The 19,785-nt window shown below is 42.9% G+C and overlaps 1 long non-coding RNA gene across 2 annotated transcripts; it reads left to right on the forward strand.

Moving 5' to 3' along the window:
- Nucleotides 1–402: 402 nt before the first annotated feature.
- Nucleotides 403–19,319, forward strand: LOC103170399. Of its 2 annotated transcripts, XR_003756049.2 has the most exons (6): nt 403–532; nt 8,924–9,089; nt 11,882–12,000; nt 15,243–15,350; nt 17,280–17,441; nt 19,207–19,319. It is a non-coding gene; the product is annotated as an uncharacterized LOC103170399 (long non-coding RNA). The 2 variants fall into 2 exon arrangements; XR_486145.3 differs by lacking the exon at nt 19,207–19,319 and having other exon boundaries at nt 17,280–17,555.
- The last annotated feature ends 466 nt before the right edge of the window (nt 19,320–19,785 follow it).

Genomic DNA, 19,785 nt, shown 5'->3' on the forward strand with positions numbered 1-19,785 from the left:
CATGCCCTTGCTCTTTTATACAAACTGCTGTTCTGGAGTAGCTTTATTTTCAACTAACTTGCTTTCTGAACCTTTCTTTGTAAGCCTTTCTTTTTCTTAAAACATGATCCAATTGCACTTGCTATATAAATGAACCCAAGTTTTTCTAAAGTTTGTTATTTGTGCCAAATACTGAGCCCATAATGTTCAAGTCATGAAAACACTTGGAATCACTCATTCCCAGTCTAATATCAACAACTTTGCATCCATGCTAAGACTCTCTTTTAAGGCCCTCCGAATTTCTTTCATCAACAAAAGTGCTGAGTCAGTCTCCAATGTTAACGTCACAATTCACGAAACAATTGCTACCAGGTGATCACTTGGCCTCCCACAGCAAACACTTGCTCCAACTTGAATTAATCATCCTTTCAGAAACAACCTGAATAGCCCCAAGGTCTATTCTTTCCACTAAGCAAAGAATGGAAATGAGAAATTGGGAGGAGGTGGAGAAAAGAGGCTACCAAAGAGGGAGAGAAGGAAAGAAGAGGAAAAGGTATCTATTCTCTTTTGTGTATGAATGGCTTTTCTTTTTATTCTTAGTGGTCAAACCAGTTGAGATCAAGAAAACTGCTTGAGGGGGAGATTTTTGACAGTTATTTTTTTTGCCACTAATTTGAAAATAACTAAACTATCCAAGGAACTGGGGAAAATAGGAAATGGAAATAACAACAGACCCTTCGTGCAGCAGAGCCATAGGACATTAGGTATCATATTTTAAAGCACCCCCACTGTTAGAGAGTGTGATGCAGAGTAGGAGCCTCTGAAAGAGACTGAAAAGGAGAACCAGAGAAATGGGAGGAGAACAAGGAGAGGACAGTTTCAGGGAAACAAAGTTTAAATGATGTTTTCAGGAGAAGGGGGTGGTTCTCAGTGCTGAAGGTAGCTGAGAGGTTGAGGAGTTTAAGCACATTGCATGTTAAACAAAGGGAAAATAAAGCAGGAGAAGTGAGTAAGCTACCCTGATGGAGTTCCACATTCTAAGTCCACTTAAGGGGAAAAAAGTGTCATAGGTTGGTGATTGCAATATCTGGAAAACTTTTATGGATATATTCTCTTTGTGAGTGTGGCTATTATGTGTCTCCCTTTTCTACGAAGTACAAAATAATTTACTTTATAATAATTACCCCATGTGAATAATTCTGCAAGATGTCAATCTCTTGACACTAAAAGTTGCCTTGCATGTGTTTTACATAGAGTGTATCTAGAATATTGAATTAATACTCTTCTCTCTGGGAAGTCCAGTGCTTCTGGTGGGTGGGGCTGGGGGATGATGCCCCTTCCCTTTGCTCAGTCCTCAGCCACCCATGTGCAGAGGGTGACCCTTCCCTCAGGTGTGATCTTCGGTCTCCAGGGTGATGGAGGGGCCGGGGGGCTCGGCAGCTGTTGCCCAGGAGCGATTCTAGGCCCCCTGCAGTGGGGGAGAGGCTGGGATGTGTGGTGGAGACCCTCCACTTGACTAGTTTTTGTCCCCTGGGCTTGCTGAGTGGGCTCTAAGGTGGTTGGTGGCCCTTCCTTCTGGCACAGTCAGAGGCATACGTGTTGGTGTGGTGGGGGAGGGCCCAGAGGTCAGTGTACCTTCCTTTGGCACAGTCCACCCCTCCCCCGGCCTGGTTTGCAGAAGACTCGAGGGGGACATCAATCTTCCCCCTTTGTGCGTGGCTCTGGACCAAAACACCCCAAATCTCTTCCTCTCTGGACTTTGTCCCCTCCCTTAGCTCACAGTCCCTGAGCACTTGGCCACTTGAAGAACAGGGAAATGTGTCGCTGTCAGCCCGTCGATGGGCCCACGTGAACACGGCATGGGGAGGGAAGCTGGGCACTAGGAGTGGAAAATGGGAACATAGACACTGTTGGGCCACTAATAGGCTTTCAAGGAGAGAAGAAAGTTGGAACCCAGATCCTTCTGACTCCCAGGCCCGTGCTTTATCCACTAGGCCATGCTGCTTCTCCAATATTATCAGCTAGTATCATTTTAAGAGCTTAATGAATTATTAATAATGTATTCAATTATTAAATGAGTTTAAATAACTCTAGGAAGCCTACGCTGGTGCTCATTTTAGAGTATTTTCTATTTACTTTCATTTTATTCTTGTGTAGTTTTAAGGCTGACTACACTTTTCCACCAGCTGTCTAATGACATGGACTGTATACAAATTTGCCAATGACAAAATAAAATATATAGTGTATGGAATTCATTCAATCACATTTATTGAGCGCTTACTGTGTGCAGAGCCCTGTACTAAGCGCTTGGAAAGTACAATTTGGCAACAAATAGAGATGCTCCCTACCCAACAATGGGGAAGAGTGGTGGAAATCACTTGAGGTTTCAATTAAATCTGAAAACATGAATGCCTGTAGAATTGCTTCCCAGGATAAAAAAAAAAATCAGGCCTCCTTCACTGACTGGGCAACACCTGCTGTGGCTTATGTATGTGAAGCCACATGCCAATGGCCCTGAAGTTGCTCTTTACTTCAAAGCTGTAATTCAAGCCCTTCTGAAAATTGTAATGCAAGTCAAATAAACAGGCCCAGAAGGAAGGGAAGAAAAAGTGAAGACCAGGAAAAAGAGACATTCCTAGCAATAGGCCAAAGGAGTAGGAAAGATGGATGGATACTGCAATTGTCTTCTCATTTAACGTGTCCTAAATACCAACAATTGGCATAGGTCAAAAACATCACCCAAATGGGCTCTCTTTTCTTCACAGTTCCTTAAGAGATCTGGGCTCCAAATAAAGGATTTGAGACTGATCTAGAAGAGTAAGACATTGTCTTGTTTTAAAACATGAATTTGAAGTTTAACCAAATAAGAGGGAGAGGCTGATCTCCAAGACCAAAGCAGGCAGTAATGCATAAACTGGTCCCTTTAAATGGGGCCATCTAACCTCCAACCAAACCCACCAATCATTCTTCTGTACCCTTCTCCTGTGCAGAGAGCAGGGATGTGCCAGGCAGGGCTATCAATATGCCAGAGGTTTCTGGGCCTCCAAATACACAGGCACAAGGAGGAGCTGAATTTATCCATGACAGTGAAATCACCAGTCTCACAGGTTTATCAGAGTGGAAGAAACTCGATCTTCTCATTTCTCCCTCTCTGCTCCCAACTCCTTCCCTGCACTGGAAAAAATGAGAATGTAGCCTGAAACAATTCCAGGAAAAGACATCCTACCACCTCTCTTGGTCAGAAGCCCTAACCTCAGTATTAGGACCCCATTCTGTGTGTTAGTAAACATATGATTCAACCCTTCCTGCTGCCAACCAAGCCCTTTTCTCTTATTTGGACTCATCTGAGCATTTCCTCTTACAATACCAAAGATAGGGGCACAAGAAAAGCCACTCACTCACCGCAGGGTTGAGTAACTCCTGAGTGGTTATCTGCAAAGTTACCTCAAGTTACAGCAACTAAACTTATAGGGACTGGTCCAGATACAATTAACCCCAGTGAATAAGGACCTAGGTCAATAGCCAGGATGGTGTCCTACCTTCACTGTAGGGGGAATTCCTCATGTCTAATGCTACCTTTTCAGGGGAAGTCACAGGTCATCAATCGGGCTGAGGTAACAATTATAATAACTATTAGGAGTATTTTTAAGAGCTGTCTATGTGCCAAGTACTGTATTCATTCCTGGGTTAGATCCTCTACAATTAGATCAGACACATAATAATGTTTGAGATGTTTAGTATGAAAAGGGAGATTATTCACCATCTCCACAGAGAAAAAAAGAAGAAATAGGTTTCATCAACAATGTGAGGGTTAAGATTCGAGAGCTCATTGTGGGCAGGGAATGTGTCTCTTGTATTGTGTCGTACTCTCCCAATTCTTAGTGCAATGCCCTGCACACAGTAAGTGCTCAATAAATACGACTGATTGATTGACTGAGCAATGAAACCACTTATACTGGAACTTGGCCAGAGAGAAGATTCTCATTCTTATAAAAGATGGTACTGCTGGATTCTGGATATGACCTTCAGTCAGCATTCATCAATCATACCAACCCTAATTTCAGTAAATGCGTGGTGCCAGTCAATCAATACCTTGACTGTAAGCTCGTTGGGGGCAGGGAATGTGTCCACAAACTCATATTGTACTCTCCCAGGTGCTTAGTGCAGTGCTCTAAACACAGTAAGTGCTCAATAAATTTGATTGATTGAGCATTTACTGTGTGCAGAGCACTGTACTAGGCACTTGAGAAAATACAATATAATAGAGATGGTAGATGTGATCCCCGCTTACAAGAGGCTTACAATCTACAAGAGAAGCTTACAGTCTACAGGAGTCATAATTGAAAACACCAGACTCTGCAAATAGCAAGTTCAAGAGTATGGCATAGGTCAGTGTTTTAATGCACACTTTGTAGAGGGGATTATCAGTCACCCATAATAATAATAATAATTATCGTATTTGTTAAGCGCTTACTATGTGACAAGCACTGTTCTAATCGCTGGGGTAATAATAATAATGATGGCATTTGTTAAGTGCTTACTATGTGCCAAGCACTGTTCTAAGCACTGAGGGGGTTACAAGGTGATCAGGTTGTCCCACGAGGGGCTCACAGTCTTCATCCTCATTTTACAGATGAGGTAACTGAAGCCCAGAGAAGTTAAGTGGCTTGCCCAAAATCACACAGCTGACAAGTGGCAGAGCCGAGATTAGAACCCACCACCTCTGACTCCCAAGCCCAGGCTCTTTCCACTGAACCACTCTGCTTTCCTCTAAATCTCCATCTCTATAAATGGCCCCTTCAACATGGGTAAAACCCCTCTATCAGTGTCATAGTGGAGCACAAGGAAGCATATGTATATTTACATCTAAATATATGACTACATCTAAAAGTATGATGTCCAGGACCTTCACAAGGACAATTCAAACAATCCCCATGCTTCTCATCCAAAGTTTGACCCAAATCTTACTCTGGAGGACAGGGGGGACCAGCCACAAGGAGGCAAATAACTTCTGAGGCTAAGCCATCAAGTGTTGTCAAGAGGAATGAGCGCAGGCCTGGGAATCAGAGGCACTGGGTTCTAATCCTGGCTCTGCCCTTTGCCTGCTCTGTGACCTTGGGCAAGTCACTGAACTTCTCTTTGCCTCAATTTACTCATCTGTAAAATGAGGATTCAATGCATGTTCTCCCTCTTATTTAGACTGTGAGTCCATTTTGGGACAGGAACCATGTCCAACCAACCTAACAATTACATTGTTTCTACCCCAGGGCCTAGTTCATTACTTGATAGGTAGGAAGCACTTAACAAATACCATAATGGTCATTATAATAATAATAATGTTGGTATTTGTTAAGCGCTTACTATGTGCCAAGCACTGTTCTAAGCATTGGGGTAGATACAAGGTCATCATGTTTTCCCACGTGGGGCTCACAGTCATCATCCCCATTTTACAGATAAGGTCACTGAGGCCTAGAGAAGTTAAGCGACTTGCCCAGGGTCACACAGCTGACAAGTGGCAGAGCTGGGATTAGAACCCACGACCTCTGACTTCCGAGGCCAGGCTCTTTCCACTGAGCCATGCTCCTTCTCATCCTCACCATAATCATCGTTAAAAACAATGGTTACAGCTAAAAATGCTGTGGAGGCTTCTTACCAAAGAACTCCCATGGTGGACAGGCTCAGCAGCCATATTAAGCAGTGAAGACCGGCTCACGTGGAACAAGCTGATCACCTGATTCCCTTTCCCTCTGCTCCTCCTCCCTTTCCCTTCCCCCCCTCCTGCCCTCTGCTCTTCCCCCTTCCCTCCCCTCAGCACTGTGCATATTTGTATATATTGTTAGAGAAGCAGCATGGCTCAGTGGAAAGAGCACGGGCTTTGGAGTCAGAGGTCATGGGTTCGAATTCCGGTCTGTCACTTGTCAGCTGTATGACTGTAGGCAAGTCACTTAACTTCTCTGTGCCTCAGTTACCTCATCTGTAAAATGGGGATTAAGACTGTGAGCCCCACGTGGGACAACCTGATTCCCCTCTGTCTACCCCAGCGCTTAGAACAGTGCTCTGCACCTAGTAAGTGCTTAACAAATACCAACATTATTATTACCCTATTTATTTTGTTAATGAGGTGTATATCTCCATGATTCTATTTATCTTGATGATGTTTTGTTTTGTTCTGTTTTGCTTTGCTGTCTGTCTCCCCCGTTTAGACTGTGAGCCCGCTATTGGGCAGGGATTGTCTCTATTTGTTGCCGAATTGTATATTCCAAGTGCTTAATACAGTGCTCTGCACATAGTAAGCACTCAGTAAATACTACTGAATGAATGAAGAAGAGCTGCCAAAGTGGCTACTCTAGAAACTGCTTACTCATCTATGGTGCTATAGACACAGCCTCAGCATTATTCTGCAATCCTTATGTCCACGGATAAACTTTAGCTTGGTAAATGAATGTATGCATTTCCATCACAATGAACTGCACCTCTACCCTCCTGCTCAACTGTTCCATTCTGTGCCCCAGCAGAAACATGTGTGGCTGGAATGACAGTGCTACTGATCCTGCACAAACCACTAGCTCTATAATCAATTCCTTTGCACAGATTATTTTTCCTGAAGTCTCTCTGACTAGACTGAGGCTAGTCTGTCATTTACAACAGGAAACTCCATCATCAAACCCTTTGCTTCCCACCTATGAAAATTTTGTGCTGGGATACAAAAGTGGCACATAGCCGAGGACCTCATAACCATGGAGACAGAGATTTAGTGTTTCACTTTTGAAGCTCCACTTCACGACTCTAAGCATCTCTAGGCTATGTAGATGGCTACCTGCCCACTGGGCCAGAGTTACTAGAGCTACATTTCCCAGAAACATGTGGGGCAAAGAAGCTCTCTCTTCTCTGCTCCTCTCCTGCATCGGACTCCACTCTCCCCTGGCAATGACCCTTATAGTGTCTGAAGCTGAACTGCTTTCACTGCTCTCAGATGTGGTATAAATCAATGGCCAGACACTCAGAAGCAGAGTTATATTAAGATAGAAATCCAGCTTTTGCCGGCGCCTTGGCTTCTAATATAAAGAGAACATGTCCTTGGGGTCCGCAATTGCTAATTTAGACTGGGGAAGTGTCTGTGAAGGCAGATAGGGTCCACAGGCTCATCTTCCTTTTCCAAGTAACAAATGAAGCAGGCATTAGTAGAAGACATCCTGTCCTCTAGATTCTGGCAGCCTGATTAAGTATAGAGACTTGTGAAATTCTCTCCAAAGTCTGTAACATGCATGGATCTTTAGAGAATACAGAACCCACATTCATTTCACATCCCAGACCATAAAATTTCCAGGCTGTAAAATTTCCATCTAGTGCCTCTCTTCAACTATGCAAAGAGCTACAAATCCATGGCAGATGACAGGGGGCATGAACTTGAACCAGAAACTTTTCACTTGGAGTGGCTCCGATCCACATCCAAATATGCAGTGAACTAGAGAAAAAACAGTGGTTCTAGCTTCCAAGATGAAGGCATTTGAAATCTTGGAATTGGGGAAGGTTAATTTGATCTTAATTCAAGAGTAAACAAGCTCATGGTCTCAAGAGACCCTCATGAAAGCCTATAAATTCCTGTGATGTATCACTAACAATTTACAATACTGTTTTGTAGCATTTAATTAATCATTCCAATTAGTACTGATATTTGAGATGTTAGCATTTCAGACTAATTTTATTGTTATTCTGTAGGGCGGAGTACTAAAGAATATTGTGGAGCTAGGCAGTTCTGGGTTTTCATGAACATTTCTCCTTTGTTGATTATTTTAATTACCAGAAATCAACATTTAAAAATCACTGAACCCTCTCCCCCGATTAGACTGTAAGCCCGTCAAACGGCAGGGACTGTCTCTATCCGTTGCCGACTTGTTCATCCCAAGCGCTTAGTACAGTGCTCTGCACATAGTAAGCGCTCAATAAATACTATTGAATGAATGAATGAATGAAAGGTAAAGACCTAGCTGAATTGACTTTACAATGACATGAATAACATTATAGTTTCCCTCCTTTATTTTCCTGTCAAATTGATGTGAGCTCTCTTCATAATTAGGTGAATTCCACAAGTACAGTATAGAGTCCCCTCTATTCTTGATGTTCATTTTAACAGGTAAACCAGTTGTCCTTTGGAAACTCCGATTCTCCAGCACATCCTATCATGATCATTAACATCATCATCATCAGTATTCAATCACTCAATCGATGGTGAGAAGCAGCGTGGCTCAGTGGAAAGAGCATGGGCTTGGGAGTCAGAGGTCACAGGTTCTAATCCCAGCTCCGCCGCTAGTCAGCTGTGTGACCTTGGGCAAGTCACTTAACTTCTCTGTGCCTCAGTTACCTCATCTGTCAAATGGGGATTAAAACTGTGAGCCCCACCTGGGACAACCTGATCACCTTGTATCCCCCAGCACTTAGAACAGTGCTTGGCACATAGTAAGTGCTTAACAAATACCACAATTCATTTATTTATTTATTGAGCGCTTACTGTGTGCAGAGCTGGGGAGAGAACAATACAAAAGAGTTGGTAGATACATTACCTGTCCGCAATAAGTTTATAGTCTAGAGGGGGCGACAGACATTAATAGAAATAAATTCTTTATAATAAATAATTTATAGATATGTACATACCTGCTGTGGAGTTGATAGTAGGGCAAATGGCAAATGCCTAAAGGGCAGAGACCCAATACATAGATGATGCAGAAGGGAGATAGAGTCTCTCCATTACTGAGCACATACTTTGTGCAAAGCCCTGCTCTAAGTGTTGAGGAAAACTACAAAAGAAGAAAATGACCAGGTCTTGCCTTTGAAGGTTTTACATTCTCATGGGGGTGGCTACTCCCAATCAAATGAAGGGGACAGATCTCTAATCTTTTATCACTATGCTTTATAAATATAGGCCAACTTTCCCTCCATTTTACAGATTCTCTTTTGTACTGTCCCACCACCCTTCCATTCAAAGTAGGAAAATAGAAATCGGCATCTTCTGGAGCCTCATCCAGCTCTTGTTACCAAGAATGATCTTGAAGGCTTGCTGAAGAACCCAAAACGTTCTGCTACTCATAGAAGTGTTTCTGCACTCGGAATAGGTTAGTGACCATTCTTGATGTGGCAACGGGTTGATTCCATTGAATAGAATAAATAGGTTTGCTTTTATGATAGGGAAAAATCAATATCACTGTCTTAGTCATATCTCTCTCAATCTGTATCTGTGTGGGATAAATCTAAGTAGGTAAAAAAAAAAATGTCTCCCAATTGGCCTGCAACATAATGGCACTAAATGTCGATGCTAGTCAACTGAATTCCTATTTTTTTCACAGTTCAGCAAAGGAAGGCTGGGAAATATTAGGCGGAGCTAGTGAAAATAAACACTTTTTTGCCATGAGATTGCAACTTCATACATGCTCCCTTATTGGTCTGGGAGGTCATTTGCTTGACAGCTCTGCTGGGGAGGGAGCATAAGAGGAATGCTGGCAACCACAGACTTCCTCTGATCTGCAACCAGTCTTCTTGCACTCTAAAGATTATTCCAAACCCATCAAGAGCAGCAGTAGTGTGGGGTGTAAAACTCCTGAACTGCTCACCATAAGTCTGTTGCATGCGCTGTCAAGAGGGTTTCTAGGGCAGGCTCAAGGGTTTCTACAACATTTGCCCAGATTTTGTGCTATGATACATTAATGAAGTGTAATCCTTTGAGATGATTCCATTAAGTAGTGGATTATGGAGTCTCTTCTCTGCCTACCTGCCTTTCCCCCCCACCCCGACACCCCACCTCCCCCATTTCTCCATCTTCACCTTGTCTCTGGAGTAAAACCTTCAGAATAAAGAAAAAGAATGAAGGACATTTTTTTTAAATGTCAAAAAGGAAGACTTTAATTCTCTTCTCTGCCTGCCTTTCCCCACTTTCATGACTGCTCCAGGACAGCTCTGAATATGCCTTCCTGTGCTCTGCTGGGGACGCCAGGGGGTGGGCACCAAAGGGTGGCATCTGGATTGCCTCACGCCTGGGGAAAGGGGAGAGGGAAGGAGGTAGGAGGGGGGATGGTGCGGGGGGAGGAGGGGCAGGTGGCACCATGTAGGAAAGTAATTCTATCCTTTTGCCTTGAGATTGCTAGGCTCCATAGGGCACTCAGACAACCTCAGAGATCACATGATTGCCAAGCAAATCGCACCCCTGTTGCAGCGCTGCTCAGGGTAAGAGTGATGGCTCTGAAAATGTTAACCTGGCCTCCCTACCACAATCTCCATTAATTTTCAATTGATATTTAATGTTAATTTTGTCCCGTTTAGATTTGGGCCAAAAAATTTATTTTTCCTTTTGCCAAAAAGTATCTTTAAAAAATACACAACCTATAGATACAACCTATGTGTTCTTTACTGTCAGGAAGTTTTCTGATGCCTAGAATTCTCAGGATCCTCACTATAAAACGACCTATGCTTACAGAGTTTCACTGCACTTTTAACCTCTGAAATTCTTCCCCACTGTCATTGTGACCTTGGGCAAGTCACTTCACTTCTCTGTGCCTCAGTTACCTCAACTGTAAAATGGGGATTGAGACTATGAGCCCCATGTGGGACAGGGCCTGTGTTCAACCTGATTTGCTTGTGTCCACCCCAGCCCTTAGTACTGTGCCCAGCACATAGTAAACACTTAACAAATACCAGATTTTCTCAACTCATCTTCAAATGCTTTTTAAATTGCTCTAAATCTCTACCTTAAATAAGCTGCCTATCCTAGATCTTAACATATCTTTGAGCTGTTCTTTAAAACATCACACATCCAGATTCCTGGGACCTACTTACAATTCTCAAGATCCGAGTCACAGTGATGGTCCTGCAGCATCTAACTCACTGTGGGTCCCAAATGAATCCTGCATTTAGTTTTTTTTAAAAAAACAAGCACCTCTTCTTCCTTCTAGCTGTCAGATTCATTCTTAAAGGTCAAAAATCCTGTACACCGATTCCACCTCTCCTACAGTCTCCAAGGGAAATAATACTAACTGCGATATTTGTTAAGCACTTACCTTTTGCAAAGTACTACACTAAGCTCTGGAGTAGCTACAGGATAATCAGGGTGGACACAGTCCCTTTCCTACTGACGCTCACGGTCTAAGGGGGAGAGAAAACAGGTATTGAATCCCCATTTTACAATTGAGGAAACTGAGGCCCAGAGAAGTGAAGTGGCTTGCCCAAGGTCACACATCAGATAAGCGGTAGAGTCATGATTTGAACCCAGATCTTCTGACTCCCAGGCCCGTGGTCTTTCCACAAGGCCATGCTGCTTCTCTGGAGTACTGAAAATTAACTCTGGTGTAAAGACATGATTTTCTTTATGTTTTTTTTAGATGGAATAGTCAGAATAATTTTCTGACTTTCCATCTTCAGTGCCTTTCTGAAATCCCACCTCCTACCTGATTTATTATTTCTCTCCCCAGGTCATATCCCCTCAGCTACTACCTCAGTACTTTTGCTCTCCTATGCACTTATATACTCATACCCACCAGTAGAACTTCAGTACATATCGATTTGCATACTCTACTATTTAAACACTAACTCAACCACATATCCATCTCTCCATTCTCTTCTTCCTCATCCTCTAGATGGTAAGAGCCTTATGGGCAGGGAATGTGTCTACCAATTCTGCTACATTGTACTCTCCCAACTGCTTACTACTGTGCCCTGCACACAGTAAGTGTTCAATAAATGCAATGGATTGATCTGTAAAGATTTTGGGTCTGTCTCTCACTAGATTATAAAATCCTTGAGGGTGAGGATCACCTTCTAACTTGACTGTACTCCTGCAAGTGCTTAATACAGTGTTCTGCTCACCATAGGTGCTCAAATAAATACCCCTAATAGATAGATTGATTTGTTTCCTTAGTAACCTCTCTCCTGATTCCTGTCGCTGTCCTCGTGTGACTTTGCCTTCCACTGGGGAATTTATAATTGAAGTAAAAGAGGAGTCCTTGCCCCCAAGGAGCTTAGAGTGTAATGGAGAAGGTAAGCAGGTATAGATTGCTGTGTGCGTAATCACCACACCTTGCACAGACCCTGTAAAGTCTCTATGTAAGCGAGCTTGGAATCCTTTCTCTCCTCCTATTGAATTTGCCCATTGAAAAGAGCAAAAAAAGTCCTCTGTTCCCAATCTCCCTGAAACAGAGCATTAGAAATCCCTCCATTTCAAGAAGAAAAAAATATTCAGCCACCATCAGAGTCTGATTCTGCAAGGCACAAGGAGACACATCATTCATGATGGCAGGCTGTGGGTTGCATCAAGATTTATAGCCCCCATACAGAACCGTTAGCTCATGCTATAACTATCATACACATCTGGGGAAAAAGCATGGGATTCTGAGGAAATCTTATTGGAAACAGTTCTACAGCCTCTTGGTGATTTTTAACATTATCTCCACAGCTCTTCAGAGCTCATCTGAAATTAATTACTGTCCCTCAAATGGCCTCAGGCACACTTTATATGCATCGGCCTTTCTTTTTCCTGCAAATTGTCTCATCCCCGACAAAGTCATAAATTTCTCAGTTGTATTTGTTGACCTAGAAATGTGTCATTTACCATGCCATTATCTGGAAGGGATAGAGTTGTTGGAAAAAAAAGCAAATGTGCTGTGTTCCCTTGTTAAAGTGGTGCCAGAATAAATTCTCTGTTGCTCAGAGCTAGCAAACAAAGACAAAGATCTATTGTCTAAAGCAATATGTTCTTGAGAGTATATGAATAAGTAAAACCCTACTATCACATCAAGCAAAACGTTGCTTGACACTCGTGGTGGAGAATGCTTGGTCTTCTCTGTCCAGGACATAGAATAAGCAGTGGATCCCCATGAAGCTTCATGGGAGAACTCCTTTAGAACCTGGGAACCTTAAAACTCTGACAGGAACCTTCCCACAACCCTCAGTAGAAGACAGTCTGGTCCATGAGTTCCAGAGAAGCAGCCACTGGCAGAGCATTAAATGGTCAAGGACTCAAATCTGGAGATCATTATTAGTTTTTGGTGGGCCCTAGGAGAAAAGCCTGGGATATGTGCCCTCACTGGTGAAGGCAGTGAACTGGGGCCACAGTAAGGAAGATCAATGGCTTCAACTGATAAGGCCATTGAGTTGCTTGATGTCAATTTCTTGGACCCTCCAAGTGCAAAACTTAGAGAAGGGAAAGTCCTCATACTTTCCCATGATCCATTCCCAAGATCCACTGCAAACAGAGTGAGACTGACACTGGTATGACTCAGCACAATCCCTGAAAATAAGAAAAAATAAGGAAAAATATTCTTTAAATTGAAAAAAAAAGAAAACTACAGAGATCCAAAGCCAGGTATAAAAGTCAAACTGCCGATCCACCAAACCAGAGACTGGAGAATTCATTGTTTGATTTAAAGTTCTCCTTTTCCAACAGCATCATTAGCACTTCCAGATTTCAGTTTCACTGCCAGCAACACAAGTGGCAGATCCTGACTTCCTCTGACATATATGTGAAGATCTATTTATCTTGAAAGATATTGCCAGTTGATGTTGATTGAAAACAGGAGTCAACATATCCTCACAGGTTTCCTATTGTAAATATCAAGACATTAACTTTCAAAATGCATTTATGTTTTGGAATGTTACCGTTTCTCTCTGGCTGTCGAAAGGCCAACTCCAGAGATGTGAAAAATAAAGAAACCGTGTGAAGACCTCCAAGCATCAATATAGGACTAAAGGACTAAAAACCCTCATATATTTGAAAGCAAAACATTCAAAAGTCAGTTTCTTCTTTACCTTACCAAGTCCTGAGGTCAGGTTTCTGTGTTTTTCCTTTATAAAGTGCTGACAAAAGCACTACATAGAAAAGATGTTTGCACTGTTATTAAGCAAATTCCTGCCCTTCTTCATCTCTACTTCTACGAGCACCATAGAATTCTAGAAATCTGAGGTCAATCAGTGATTATTGAGCACTTACTGTGTGCAGAGCACTGTACTAAGCCCTTAGGAGAGCACAACACAAAAGAACAGGTAGACAATTATTAGTCTGTGAGCCCCGCAAGGGACAGAGACCATGTTTAATTCCCATCTATGTAATTTCTCCCAGCTATGAGATGGGGGATCGCCATTGGCCAGCTAGTCCACCCTCTAGCCTTCAGGCTAGACAGTTAGACTGAATTGAAAGTTAGTTAAACAGTTGTGAAAGGTCTCCAGAAAATTATATTTATCATCTGTTTTGTGAAAAAGGGGTTTGAACTTTTGAATTTTTGATTTGCCAAAGGTGGACTGGTTGGACAAAAATGATACCTGAAGTTTTTGCCCAATCCAATAATAATAATCTTATTTGGTAACTCTTACTTTGTGTCACTGTTCTAAGGGCTGGGATAGATACAAGCTAATCAAGTTGGACACAGTCCCTGTCCCAAATAGGGCTCCGTCTTAATCCCCATTTTACATATGATGTAACAGAGTCACAGAGAAGTTAAATGAGTTGCCCAAGTACACCCAGCGGACAAGTGGCAGTGCAGGGATTAGAAGTCAGGTCCTTTTGACTCACAGACCCATGTTCTATCCACTAGACCATTCTGCCTCCCCAATCCATGCTTACCTCTGAGCAGCTTCCCCTTCCCATGGCTTAGGGAGTTTAGCTCATTAGCAGCATGGTGACTAACTTGGAGTGCATTCCAGTTGTGTCTACTTTAAAACTTTGGGGATGATTCTCCACCATTTTCTTTAGGAGTGAGGGAGTCTGGAGAAGAAAGAGGTAAAGAAGAGGATGTTTTGGGGGACACCTCCAAATCCACTAGGAAACCACCAGATGATATCCTTCTTGTTTTTTATGCTCTTAATTTTGCACAGAGCAATGCAGCTGGAGAGAACAGATCTCAAGATGGGTGGTAACTTGGTGTGAAGCAGCAGTAATTTCTCCCAGGTCTTTCCAGATCAGTGACTGGGATCTTTTTCAACTGAAATAGGATGCAAGGCATGAAAAATGAATCATTAAATATAAGTTATGCAGTTAAAATAGCACGGATGCACACACACACACACACACACATGCACACATATGTTGCTGCCTTTCATATACATAGATGTTGCTATACTCATCTATGAGGATATGGCTGAAAAGATTCATGTGGGATCAACACATCCTTCTGCATTGTTTACCGGTCAGGATAGGACTTTGTTGTACTAGTGCATATGTTGAGAATGTCTCTGTTTTATACACTCCCACCTTATACCTCAGTTTTCACAAAGATTTTTGTCTTTAGGACAGCAACTCCTCTCCTGATTTCTGCCTGCCAAGCTTGCCTGTCTGCTGTGGAGGTCTCTCAACAGTCCACTGTAGTGACACATCATCTTCACCACCTCGCTAAAAGGTTATTTCTGTTCTCAGGGGTTGAACCCTTTCAGATCCCCATTCAATAGTTGCATGGGTAACCTGCTGTCATCCATTCCCTGTACATGTCATACTCAGCAGAGCTATGATGCCGTGAAAGACACCTGGGGAAGATTGGAAGCCTAAGAGGCAGTGTTGAAATTAGCAACAGGTCTTGCAAGTGGCAAACAGGAACTTCCTTTCCCTGAACACAGTGTAGATTGGATTGTCAGTTAGGCAAGGGTCATTTTCAAAATGAAGTTCAACTATGTGTTTTCTGAAATAAGAAGGGAAGTCAGTGTAAGAAAGAATGCATATGGTCCAGGGGTAAATGTTTTCAGACTCTTAATTCTTAGGTAAAGCAAGAGAATTAGCCTATCAACCAATAGTATTTATTAAGGAACAACTGTGTGCAGAAAATTTGGGAGAGTACAATGGAGTAAGGAGACACCATCCCTGCCCTCAAGGAGCTTAGAGTCTACTGTGTTTAGAGCACTGTGCTAAGCACTTGGGAGAGTACAATACAGTAAGTAGGCAAGATCCCTGCCCTCAAGGTTGTTACCCTCTGGAGGAAAAGTCAGACACTAAAATAAATTACAGATAGGAGGAAGTAAAAAGAAGTATAAAGATATGTACGTAAGAGCTAAGGGAAGAAATTGGTAGTTTTTGGTTTCTTTTGAGGGTGTTTTTTTGTTGGGGGGGTGGTGGGAGGATTTGTAATCTAGATGTTTTGAAAAGATTGAGAGGGTAAGCTCCCTAAATTAAAATGGCATTCAGTCCTACTGCCAATAAATCTCTAGCAACATCCGTTACTGACATGTTATCACAAACATCACAGACCCCTTTATTCCTTCTCCACTCTTCCTCCTGAGAAAGGTTAATTGGTTATTCTTAAAGCTAGAGGGGCTGTGTTGTAGTGTCAAATGAGGAAAAAAAGTGTTGAATCATTCATGTCCTAGGAACTCACTGCCTGCTCGGGTAAACACAACCATGATACCCGTCAATCTTCTTCTAGGATCTATTAAAACTTAAAATTGCCTTCAGGTGATAAAAGTAAGTGTTCCAGTTCTGAAGCAGAGAGAATCATTTTATCTCTGATGGTCCCACAAGAACAGAAACTCAAAAAAATTATTTAAGCCCCAACTTCCAGTCTCACCCTTCCAACTTCCCTCTGACAGGAAGTATTTGATGTCCATCTGTGGCTACAATACTCCCTGCAAACCAACTTAAGAAAGGGAACAAGATAGAGCCAATGTGTGAATCTTTCCCATTGTGTATACAAAAGTTCCTGGGGTTTCCTAACACTCTTCAAAACAGAACAAATGCAAAACATTTATACATGGGCTTTTCTGCCACTAATTTTCATGCTCCCTCTGGAACTAGAAGCATGTTGCTTCTAGTCCACTGCACTTCATTTCCAAAGCAACTCCCTATTGCCACCACACACAGATAGCATTCATTTTGTGATTTCATATTTGATTTCAAGGTATACTTTGTGCTTTGAAAAGGCCTCAAAATGACCGCCCTGTAAATCTGTGCCTTCTTCTGGAAGAAACAGCAGTGTTTTTCTTGGAATTGGGCAAACTATAACACGGTTCTGACTCCTGGGCTCAATCCAGGTAGGGGGTGATATATAAGGAGTGGAACAACTGAAGCAGCAGGTAGTTCCACTCTTTAAATTCTCCTCCCCAAATCTGGGAAATGCCAGCCTGCCTAGGACTGCCAAGCAGCTAGTGCCAGACCTGGCTGCAGCTTACGTAACCTTGAGGAATCAATCATCCTCCTGTGGATATCTAGCCACAGCCCTTCCATTCCCCTGATCTCCCTTCTTCCCAGATCCAGGTCTTTGGTCTGAGTGAAAGATCCATTTTACATTGTCAAATGGAAAGGAGGTTTTCAGTGTTGTTTTTCCTTCGGTTATCCTCCTCAGGTGACAGAACTATGCCCTACTCTTCCTACTTCCAAGAAGGACACCTCCATCTCTTCAGACAAAACATTTCCCTTCCATGGCATGAGGCATTAACTCCAACGCAAGATAGCTGAGGTGCAGAATAAAGAGTGGAAGTTCCTAAAGAAATGGATTTGCTGTTAGGTAAGAATGAAAGAAGCCTCAGTATTGAGTAAGACAGCCCGAGTGATACCTTCCTCTTTGGGAATGCTTCCTGGCCATGTCTGCACAGAGCGCACCTAATAAAATTTATAATAATGGTACTTGTTAAGCACTTACTATGTCCCAAGCACTGTTCTAAGCACTGAGGTAGATGCAAGTTAATCAGGTTGGAAACAGTCTCTGTCCCACATGGGGCTCACACTCTTAATCCCCATTTTACAAATGAAGTAACTGAGGCCCAGGGAAGTGAAGCGATTTGCCCAAGGTCACACAGACACATGGCAGAGCCGGGATTAGAACCCGGGTCTTTCTGGCTCCCAGGCCCATGCTCTATCCGCTAAGCCTCGCTGCTTCAAGAGGTCAACCCTTACAACATGCCACATGGTAGGCTGCTAACAGAAGCAAGAATTGATAGCAGTACTTTCTGTTGCAATTCAGCATGATAGGATTCAAAAGCAGTAGGCCACAGTGGGCTTTTGTTCTATTAGTTTGTACTGACTGAGCATCTACTGTGTGCAGAGCTCTGTACTAAGTGTTTAGGGAATGCAATAGAGGTAGAAGATGCCACCCCTGGCCTCAAGGAGAGCTTAGAGTATAATGGAGGAGTGAGGCTCAAAATAATTTCCACCTAGGAAAAAGAGAATAGAAATATGGATAGGTCAGTGAATAAGGGCTTACGATGTAGAATACATAAATTTATGGAGAGAAGCAGTGTTGCCTAGTGGATAGAGCATGGATAGAGCACAGAACTGGGGGGTCTGAAGGACCTGGGTTCTGTTCCCAGTTCTGCTACTTGTCTGCTGGGTGACCTTGAGCAAGTCACTTAACTTCCTTGCCTCAGTTACCTCATCGGCAAAATGGGGATTAAGACTGTGAGCTCCATAGGGGATAGGGACTGTGTCCAACTCGATTTGCTTATATCCACCTCAGTGCTTAGTACAGTGCCTGGCACATAGTAAGTGCTGAACAAACACCACAATTATCATTAATTATTATCTACATGTGAATAAGTGTGCTACAGGTGGCTGAAGTGCATATGTGCTGAGGTGGTAGTTGCGTGGAGCAGCTGGGAAAATAATCTGAAGCAAGGAATTAGTTCAGGAGTTTGCCTGATGACACCTACTAGCTGGGTGTGCTGGTTGTTCTTGCTGCCCCCTCTTCTGGACATGGGGAACTGTCATGAGATCATCTAGGGTGGCAATGGGGTGGAGAGATGAGGTGGAATGATGGGAAAGCCCAAAATGCAGTTGGGGTCATATCAGAGTTTAAGAGAGTCAAATCAGCAGTCCCCAAGGTGATGCCAGTAAGAGGAATTCCCTGAAGAGCAATGAGAAAGCTGCCTTTAGAAGGCACACAGCAGCAGCAGCAGCAGTGGGACTTCCATGACGGTGTCGATGATTCTCTGAGCAGACTTAGTCATTCAAGAGCAGAGATCTGGCAGAACTCTCCCTACAGATTCAATTCCTCCCAGACTCCTTTGAGACAAGGAAAATGCAAAGATGAGAGCCTGAAGTCCCTTCTGTTATCATATGGGACTAAACAAACACGCTTTATCAATTATGATCAGCAAATGACCCTGACATCAGAAAGTTTTAGTCTTTTACAACCTGCCCAGCGTCTCTTAAAGAAAATGCCTCTTGTTTGGTGGTGTGTTTCCCCTCGTGCAATCACTCCCTCTCCCTTCTCCATTTTTTCTTCCTTCCCTGAATGTAGGATTTATAAACTCTTTGAAACATGTTGTTTCCAGATGTAAACCCCAAGTGCCCTGTCAATTGCTTCCTGTACTGTTCCAAGAGCCGAGCAGATGGAATTACACAAGTCTGTTGCTATATGAACCCACCCTGCATCGCCTTAATTAAACTCTGGGATCGTAAAGAGCTGCAGAGAATGTTCCATACACCCACCCCCAAAACTGTAAATTACCAGCTCATTAAAATCACTCTAGTCCACTGATTAGGTGTCTGGAACTAACTTCCCTTCCAGCACCACCCCGCCCCAACCCCCCACCATCACCTCAATCCCACTTTCCTCAATTGCATTGCTGCTGACCCTCTGCATTCACTTGTTTGCATGTCAATCAGGGTCTTGCGGTGTGCTCAAGTTACCTGACAGAGAGAGGAGCGTTTATTTTTGCTTAGATTTTTGTAAGCTAAATTGAGGAAAATTTGCAATCATCTATTTCCACTGAACAATTTCTCTAAACAAGAAAAGGATTGAGTTCACAGCAGTGCAATCAGCAAGGTAACTGGAAATATGGATCATCTGCTCTTCTTAGCCTCTAAAAAGGTCAGTTAAGAGAAGACTTTAAAAGACTGTCAGCTGCTTT

The sequence above is a fragment of the Ornithorhynchus anatinus genome, chromosome X5 (genome assembly GCF_004115215.2).
Source record: "Ornithorhynchus anatinus isolate Pmale09 chromosome X5, mOrnAna1.pri.v4, whole genome shotgun sequence".
Lineage (NCBI taxonomy): Eukaryota > Metazoa > Chordata > Mammalia > Monotremata > Ornithorhynchidae > Ornithorhynchus > Ornithorhynchus anatinus.